The 10,295-nt window shown below is 38.0% G+C and overlaps 1 protein-coding gene across 6 annotated transcripts in view; it reads right to left on the reverse strand.

The window, feature by feature from the left end:
• The window catches only part of CNTNAP4 (contactin associated protein like 4), a 237,181-nt gene that overhangs the window by 32,882 nt on the left and 194,004 nt on the right, over window positions 1-10,295 (reverse strand). The window lies entirely within an intron of this gene.

Here is a 10,295-nt window from a genome sequence, read left to right on the forward strand (position 1 = left end):
TTGGCGGGTCCGGGCTGGGGATTCGAACCCACCACCCTAGGTGTACGTGGCTGGCGCCCTAACCGCTTGAGCCACAGGCGCCGAGCCCAGAGCTACACTCTTAACTAACTGTTCTCATTAATGAACCTTGTGATTTTCTAAACAGAGACGGGCCTCCAAATATCCTCATCTAACAAAAAAAACAAGATACAACTTACGCTGTGCTACACTGATAGTCTCATGCAAATGCTCTTTTTATTCAGAATTATCTCTTACTATGTAAGAATGAAGTAGAGGACAGTAGAGAAAAGGGTTCTCAAGATGTTTATGAAGGCTCAAAATAGGCAGAAAAGGTTCAAAAGGTTGGGATACAAATTCAGAGATGTGAAAAAAATTGTCTACACAATTATAAATACAATTTTATAATTATAAATTTATATATTTTATAAATTATTGGGACAATAATTATAATTTTATAACTATAATTATATTTATTAATATAATTAATTATTATTGTCCCAATACAACTTCTTCTCTTCCCTGTCCCATTCTCTCTTTCTCTCTCTCTCTCATATTATATATATCTCAGCTTCCCTTTTGGAAAAGAATTACAAATGTTATACAGCAAAAAGTATGGAAAAAGAAATATAAATGCACCAGGATGAGCTGACAGGAGTGAGATTCCCCTGGATCTGTGTGGCTGATGAGTGTAATCGGAGAAATGAACTAGGCATCCTTGCTGCCACCAGCAAGTTCTCAGCCTGTCAAGTATAAACACCCGTCTTTCGTGTTCAGCTCCTGCCCCCATATACGCTCCCGACACTGGATAAGATTCTCCCATCTAAATTACCCTCCTGCAGGAAAAAAACATATTGATTCTCTGAAGTTGGAAAACAGCAATTTCAAAACGACAGCTCATTATGTCAGCAGAGAAGAGATACCTGGCTCCATAGTTAAAAATCGCAGAATTGACTCTATTTATACAGGTACACACTCCTTAGATTTTATTTTCTATAAATTGTAGACCAAACAGTGCTTCTATCCATTTTATTTTTCTTCTGTTTTTCTTGGGGACCTGATTCAAAAGTCAATTCTCAGCTTGAATGCAGACAATTTTAAAGGTCTATTTATTCAGCTGAGGATCGACACTGAGGGTTTGGTTTCCCTCCCCAGAGTCAAGAGAAACTGCGCTTACAGTCACATCAGGCCCCTTCCTTACGTCCCCTTTATAGCTGCGTCTGCATTTAGACATGCTCCAGGAAAGAACGCAGGGGAACACAGAATACTGCGCCAGGGAAAACAACACAGTCATGTTCTTTTGTTTGTTTGTTTTTGCAGTTTTTGGCCAGGGTCAGATTTGAACCCGCCACCTCCGGTATATGGGGCTGGTGCCCTACTCCTTTGAGCCACAGGCACCGCCCCACATTCGTGTTCTTAAAAGTTCTAACCTGATCTATATTTAGAGAGAATTACATAGCTTTTTGTTGAAAGGCTATGTATAAAAATTAAAGTGAAGCTATAACTTTAAATTATAGAATATCATCAAATCTTCTTTTGTCTGTAGAAAGAGGAACATTCAGAGTTACCTAAAGGTTTAAATTACATAAGATTAGGGTAAGACAAAACATTTCCTTAGTTTCGTATCATATCATAACTAGCTCAATAAAGCATCGTCTATGTCTTCAGGGAACTACTGGAAACAAATAAACAATCCTCTGAATTGCTGCTATCTGTGCAATGAATGCTTTTATGGAAATGAAACCGATTTGCTACTTTAGGCAGCTCCCATGCTCTCATATCCATAATAATGTCTATTCGGTTTAGTTAGCCAACCTTATTTTACAGATTCACAATAGGTAGAAGACGAAGTAAGGACATTTTATTGGATTAAGTAATTACTGCTAATTCAAAACAATTAGAAGGAAAGCGAAGGCCAATATTTCCATGATGAACTGACGTTTGCGGCATATGGTATCTCAGTTCTTTACAGACTGTGCGAAGAACTACCCAAGGAATCTGGCAGCTTTAGAGAAAGGAGGGTGAGGAGGTGGAACAGAACTCAGCAGGCAGGCAGTAATGGAAGCCACGGGTCTTCAAAAGACAGGATTCCACGGATAAGGCAGTTTAAAATCCCCAGATCTCAGAGAAGAAGAAATAGAATGGTCATTACCAGTGTCAGGGGAGGTGCGTGTGCGGGAAGGAGTGGGAGTAAGAGAGGGTGGTCAACAGACAGACAGGAGTAAGTTCTGCTATGTGACAGCAGCATGTGGTACCTACAGTTGTATAGACCGTGCATTTCAAAATAGCCAGGACAGAGGACTTGAAGGGTTCTTGATGCACGGAAACTATAAATGTTGGAGGCAATGGATCTCCTCAACCCCTCACTTGATCGTTACACATTCTATGCATGTAACAAAATGTCACATATTCCCTTATATAGGTACAAATATTATGTATCCATAAATTTTAAAGCAAATTAACAATCAGCTATCTAAAAATAATTCCCTAAGTTGTACCATTTTCAATTAAATTCAATACAGGGCATACAGATTTGAAAAAAAAATAGAAACACCTTTTATCTTTTCAGTATAAAAACAATTACATATCCTGAGATTCAGATAGTTTATTTCCATAGGAGAGGCAGATGTACTAAGCATTTAATTCCATGTATGAAGTAAAAAAGAAACTCATTTAGGAAAATTAACTTAGTATCCTATTGAGATTATGACTATCATCAGAGAAGTGTAAATCAAAAACCACCTTGAGGGCAGCGCCTGTGACTCAGTGATAGGGTGCCAGTCCCATATACAAAGGATGGCAGGTTCAAACCCGGACAAATTACAACAAAAAATAGCTGGGCATTGTGGCAGGTGCCTGTTGTCCCAACTACTCGGGAGGCTGAGGCAAGAGAATCAACTAAGCCCAAGAGCTGGAGGTTGCTGTGAGCTGTGACGTTACAGCACTCTACCAAGGGCAACAACGTGAGACTCTGTCTCTAGAAAAAATAAAAATAAAAACAAAACCTTGACCCAGTGGGAACAGCCCACAACACTTAACCCCATTGAGAACAGGCCACATCACAAAGTCTCAAAGCTGCAGATGCTGGCGTGGGTGCAGAGAGAGGGGAATACTCATGCACTGTGGGTGGGGCTGCAAACTAACACTGCCTTTTTGTAAATAACTATGGAGAATCTTCAAGGAGCTAAAAGTAGAACTTCCATTTGATCTCACAATCCCATTTCTACCCCAGAATAAAAAAAACAAAACACTTTATCCATTCAAATATTGATGGCAGCTCAATTCACAGTCGCAAAGAGCTGGAAACAACCCAAGTGCCCACCAACCCATGAATGGATTAATAAACTGTGCTCTATGAATACTGGAGAATACTATGCACCCATAAAAGATGGGGCTTTGCATCTTTTGTACTTATTTGGATGGATTTGGAGACCATTCTCCTCAGTATCTGAAGAATTGAAAAGCAAGCATCATATGTACTCAGTACTAATCTGAAAATAGTAGAACAACAACTATAGGCCCCCAGGAGAGAAAAACACAGTTAAGTTCAAGAAGGGGAAGGGGGATGGGGCTCGGTAAGTTCACATCTATTGGGTACAGTGTAGGGGAAAGGACTTCCCAGGTGAAGGACTCAGCTACAACTTGGACTTTGGACAGTACCTTACAAACACAAATGATGTAATACATGTTTGCATATACACCTGAAATAAAAAATTAGTTAATTATTTTTAAAAATAAGTCTGAGATATCATCTAACCCCACAGAGAAAGGCTCACTACATTAAGTCCCAAGACAACAGATGCTGGTGTGGATGCAGAGAGGAAGAGCATGTGCACACTGTCGGTGGGACTGCCGACCAATGCAGCCTCATGGAAGGCAGTATGCAGGTTACTCAGAGAGCTAAAAGTGGCCAATTGATCCCGCAACCCTCTTATTACTAGGTATTTACACAGAAGGAAAAAAAAAAAAGGGTTCTATCATAAAGACACTTGCATATGAACGTTCATAACAGCACAATTCACAATGACAAAGATGTGGAAATAGCTCAGGTGTTCTTAAACCCAGCAATGGATTAATCAATCGTGGCATATGTATACCATGGAATATTATTCAGCCATAAAAATGGATGGGGATTCCTCACTTTGCAACAACCTTGGTAAAATTGGAGACCATGTTCCTAAGTGAAGTATCACAAGAATGGAAAAACAAACATCACAGTTACCCAGTACTAAAGTGGAACTAAGAGATTAACACCTACCTGTGCACATCAGAGAAAAATTCAAGGAAATTCAGTCAGAGGGATGGGGTGAGGAGAGGGTGGGGGTTGGTTAAATTCCCACCCAATGGGTACATTGCACAGGTATATGGCCCGCTACCTGGATGTGGGACGCACCTACAAATCAGACTTTAACCCTACAGATGCAAACTATGGAATCTGTACCCCCACATTAATCTGAAATTTGCAAACAAGATTATGAATACCAATAATTTTGTTAAACTTTTATTTCCAGAATATTCTTTTTGAAGGAAGAGGCTTATATAGAGAAAAAGTAGATTAATGTTTCCTAGGGCTGGGGACATGGCGTAACGAAAAGAGAGTGTTGTCTCAGCAGGGTCTAATGCTCTAAAACTGGGTGTAGTAATGGTTACACAGTGCTGTAAATATACCAAAAGCTATCGAATAGGTCACTTTATCCTAGTGAATTGTATGCTATGCGAATTTTATCTCCCTGAGGGTGTTTCTAAAAGTACAGTATACATTATTTTTTGAGGCAATACATCTTACTCTTAAAATCACAATGCATGTAACAGGCTTATACTACTTTTCTTAAAAGCAAAATAAAATGAAATATAGAAACGCCAAGGCAAGGAATAACTTGCAAGGCACATGAATTTTTCTGAATGGTTAACGATAATGAAAAAAAGCTAAAGATACAGACTTATGAAATTAAAATTACTATTTTGAGATCATTATAGATTTTCATGCAATTGTAAGAAATAATACAGAAAGATACTGTGCATTCTTTCCCCAGTTTCCCCCAATGGTAATATCTTGCAAAGCCACAGTAGACTGTGAAAACCAGGATGCTGGTGTTGAAGACATGATGAGAAACATTTCCATCGCCATCGTGTATTTCTCATGCTCTCCTTTGTAGCAGCTCCCCTCCCCCCCCTTTAACCCCGACAACCATTAATGAGTTCTCCATGTCTACAGCTTTGTCATTTCGAGAATGTTCTGCAAATAAAGGCCAGTGGAACATAGCCTTTTGAGATTGCTTCTTTCCTTTCAGGGTTATTCTTTGGAGGCTGACCCTGTTCTGTGTATCAGTGGTTCATCTGTTTAGTGCTGAGAAGCATTCCACGAAGTGGATGGACCATGATGTATTTAACCATTCGCCTGTGGAAGGACATCTGGGTTGTTTCCAAGTTTCAGCCATTACAAATGAAGTTTCTATGAACACAAGTGCACACTTTATTTTGTTAGAAACAGCTAAACTGTTTTCCAGAATGGCTGCAACATTTTGCATTCCCACCAGCAATGGATGAGTGAGAATGTGTCGTAATTTTTTGTATTTCAGCCATTTTGAATGGTGTGCAATGATATTTCATCGTGGATTTACTATCAACTGCCTAGTGCCTGGTGGTACTGAGCTCACTTACTGCTCACCTGCATTCTGCACGCCTTCTCCGTGAAACCTCTTCTCCTGTCTTTTGCCTACTATGCTAGTTTGCTCTGGCTGCCTAACAAGATACCATAGGCTGGGAAGCTACAAAAAGCAGACATTTTCTCATAGTTCTGGAAGTTAAACTCCAAGATCAAGGTGCTAGCAGGGCTGCCTGTGAGACCTCCCTTCCTGGATTGCAGATGACTGCCTTCTTACTGGGAGTCACTGCCTTTCCTCTGTGGAACACAGAGAAAGCCATTTCAGGTGTCTTCTGTCCTTACAGGGACATCAGTTCTACAGAATTAAAGTCCACTGTGTGACTTCCTTTAACCTAATTACTTTTGAAAGGTCCCTGTCTCAGCCTGTGTGACTTATGCCTGTAATCCCAGCACTCTGGAAGGCTGAGGTGGGGTGGACTGCTTGAGCTTGGGAGTTTGGCCTAAGCAAGACAGAGATTCTGTCTCTCTTAAAAACAGGAAAATTAGCTGGGCATTGTGGCTAGTGCCTATAGTCCCAGCTACTCAGGAGGCTGAGGCAAGAGGATCTCTTGAGCCCAAAAGTTTGAGGTTGCTGTGAGCTGTGATGCCACAGCACTGTACCTAGAGCAGCAGAGTGAGACTTTGTCTCTCCCCCCACAAATAAAAGGTCCTATCTCCAAACACAGTTGCATTGGGATTACGGCTTCAACATACACATTTGGGGGAAATAATTCAGTCCTTACACCTATATTTTAACTGGATTGTTTCTTTTTTTTTATACTTGACTTTTAAGGATGCTTTATATATTTTAGAGACCCGTCCTTTGTCAGATATGTGGTTTGCAACCATTTTTAACCATTCTGTAGCTTGTCTTTCTATCCTTTTCATGGGACTTTTCACAGAGTAAAATTTGATTTTGATGAAGTCCAATTTATTGATTTTGCCTTTTGAGGTCCATTGTTTTCATGTCAAATCTAAGAAGACTTTGTTTTCTTAGGCTAGATTTCCTGATCTAGATCAAAATGCATAAAAATTCCAACAGGCTCTTTCTTTCTTTCTTTCTTTTTTTGGCTCTTTCTTAAAAGTAAATTTGTTTCAAATGTTGACATGCTGATGCGAAAAAATAGTTTACTAGTCAAATGAACCTTCTAACCATAAATTAACCACTAAAAAATAAGCTGGAAAGTATATTTTTAACGGAATTAAATCCTAACATTTAATTATAGTTACATCATCAGAAAATAAAAATTTATGTATTGGTTTTATAATTCACTGGTACCTCTTTTTAGCATGTCCATTATTATTTTCAACTATTAATATTTATGAATCTCAATAAGAATCAATGTAAAAAAATTAAAATTAAGAACATGAAATCTGGCTAGAGATAATCAGTTTGTGGTTTGCATATAGGTATAAAAGAGAACAAAGCTGTTCATAGACATTTTCGTAGAACAAACCACCTTTTGGTCCCTGCCCGCACACACTTAGTAAGGTTGATGTGGCAAATAGCAAGTGAAAATTCCTCTTACACAGGACAGCAATCATTTTTATAATCAAATGCTTTTACAAATAATCTCTGAAGATCATATTTCTTGTCATTCTCATAGTAGTTTTGTGCAAAACTCTTGATATTAATAGCAAAGGCATAGACGTGTGTGTATATATTTCAATTGTTCAAAGATACACACACAGAGAAAATCTTTTTTTTTTTTTTTTTTAAAGAGACAGAGTCTCACTTTATCGCCCTTGGTAGAGTGAAATGGTATCACAGCTCACAGAAATCTCCAACTCCTGGGCTTAGGTGATTTTCTTGCCTCAGCCTCCTGAGTAGCTGGGGCAACAGGCACCGCCACAACACCCAGCTAATTTTTTTGTTGCAGTTTTTTTTTTCTTTTGCGTAAAAATCTTCTCCTTTTTTTTTTTTTTTTTTAATTTCAGGCTTCTTTATTCCATGAATATTTACAGAACATCAACTATAGGCAAAACATTAACCTAATCATTGAAGATAACATTGGGATAAATATATCAATTTTATGAGGAAACAAAAGCATTATCTACAAATCAATTATGAGATAAGTGTACTCATTACCACCACTCCTAGTAAAGTTAAAGATCCTAGCTAGTACAATTATGATATGTTAAAAATCCCAATGGTTTGTAAAAAAAAAATACAAATTTCATTACTTCTGAGTTACCAAGTTACTTGCAAGTTACCAAAAACAACAGAAAAATTCAGCGATGTAGCTAACTTAAAAATAACTATACAAAATCAATTATATTCCTATATAAAAAAGAATTACAAAATAATATTAGAAAAAGAAAGATAGCATTATATCAGCAACCAAAATAGAAAGTACCTATCAATATAGCTTTAACAAGAGCTGTGTAATTTTTTCTGAATATATAATCATTTACTACTTGTTTGTTACAGAATACACAAGACAAAATACAAATAGCAAAAAAATTTCTTTCCTTATTATGTTTTTACCAGAGTCTAAAAAAAATAGACGACTAACCAACAACTTACAGCCACCTAATCTTCGATAAACCAAACAAGAGCAGGGAAAAGACTCCCTATTTAATAAATGGTCCTTGGAGAACTGGATATCTACATGTAAAAGACTGAAATTGGACCCGCACCTTTCTCCACTCACAAAAATTGATTCAAGATGGATAAAGGACTTAAATCTAAGGCATGAAATGATAAAAATCCTCAAAGAAAGAACTGGAAAAACACTGGAAGATATTGGTCTGGGGAAAGACTTTATGAGGAGGACTGCCATGGCAATAGCAACAACAGAAATATTAAACAAATGGGATCTTACAAAACTGAAAAATTTCTGTACAGCAAAGGAGACAATAACCAGAGCAAAGAGACAACTTACTCAATGGGAAAGGATATTTGCATATTTTGAATCTGACAAAATAACAAGGATCTATGCAGAACTTCAGTTAATCACCTACAAGAAAAAAACCAACAACCCCCTATATCAATGGAGAAGAGAGATGAACAGAATCTTCTCTAAAGCCGATAGGCGAATGGCTACTAACCATATGAAAAAATGCTCTTCATCTCTAATTATTTGAGAAATGCAAATTAAAACCACCCTGAGATATCATCTAACCCCAGCAAGAATGGCCTATATCACAAAATCTCAAAATTGTAGATGGTGTGGATGTGGAGAAAAAGGAACGTTCTTGCACTGCTGGTGGGAATGCAAACTAATACAACCTTTTTGGAAGGAAGTATGGAGAAACCTTAAAGAACTCAACCTAGACCTCCCATTTGATCCTGCAATCCCACTATTGGGCATCTATCCAGAAGAAAAAAAAAAACTTTTACGATAAAAACACTTGTACTAGGCTGTTTATCACAGCCCAATTTACAATCGCTAAACTGTGGTAACAGCCTAAATGTCCTTCAACCCAGGAATGGATTGGTAAGCTGTGGTATATGTACACTATGGAGTATTATACAGCCATCAGAAAAAAATGGAGATCTTGTTGTAGCTTGACTGGGGCCTAATTTGAACCTGCCACCCTCGGTATACAGGGCCAGCGCCCTACCCACTGAGCCACAGGTACCGCCCTTAGTCTGAGTGGAACTCAACTCCAGCAATTACACTCAACCTCACACAAAGGCATGGAAGTTAAACAACCTTATGCTGAATGATAGCTGGGTGCAGGAAGACATTAAAAAGGAAATTAGTAACTTCCTTGAACATAACAAGGCACTTCATATTGGTCACGGGAAAAATACAACCAAAAGACATTTCAATTCTAAATATTTATGCACCTAGTTTAAATGCTTCCAGATTCTTGAAACAGACCTTACTTAGTCTGGGCACCGCCACAGAAAATCTTATTTTAGAAGAAACTGGAAGAATAGAATTGGGAGCAAGCATTCAATTACTGTTAGTCTAGGTGTAAAAGGTTATATAGAAATAGCAAACCAGATGAGTAAAATTTATTTAAGTTTGCCATTGCACTGACCCTGCCATTCCTACAACGTTCAGAAGAGAGTTGAGAGGGATGCTGAGTTGAGTTCAAACCAAAAGGGAGATCCTTCCAAGTATGACATCCCCGTTTTATCTGAAGCAACCCATTCTGAGCTGACAAATGACAAGAGTTGAATAAACACAGGGGAGCAAATTATAAATTCAAGATAAATCTGGTCTACCCATGATTGATTCCCTCCATTAACACACATAATCAGGCAATAAAATTTGAGTCCATTTATCCATCTAAAAAGAGGAGCAACCATCAGATCAGCTTTGACTCAATTTAATTATTTAAACATAGTGAAATAGAGTAATTCTGGCTAGAGCAAAACAAAATAAATAAGTGTACAATTAGAATTAAGAGACTTTCACTCAACATACACTCAGGAAAGTTGGACTCTTTTATTTATATGGTTAGCGTCAACAGCAACTTGACATTTAGATTATTACCTTTTTAAAATATACTTTTAACACTGAATTGACTATAAATAGAAATAGAAGATCTCTAAATATCTTTCTGTATTTATATACTTACAAATTTTACAAGACAGACTTTACGGCTCGGCGCCTATAGCTCAACCGGCTAAGGCGCCAGCCACGTACACCTAAGGTGGCGGGTTCGAATCCCCAGCCCGGACCCACCAAACAACAAT

This window comes from Otolemur garnettii, unplaced genomic scaffold (genome assembly GCF_000181295.1).
Source record: "Otolemur garnettii isolate 467f Iridium unplaced genomic scaffold, OtoGar3 scaffold00047, whole genome shotgun sequence".
NCBI classification, from domain to species: domain Eukaryota; kingdom Metazoa; phylum Chordata; class Mammalia; order Primates; family Galagidae; genus Otolemur; species Otolemur garnettii.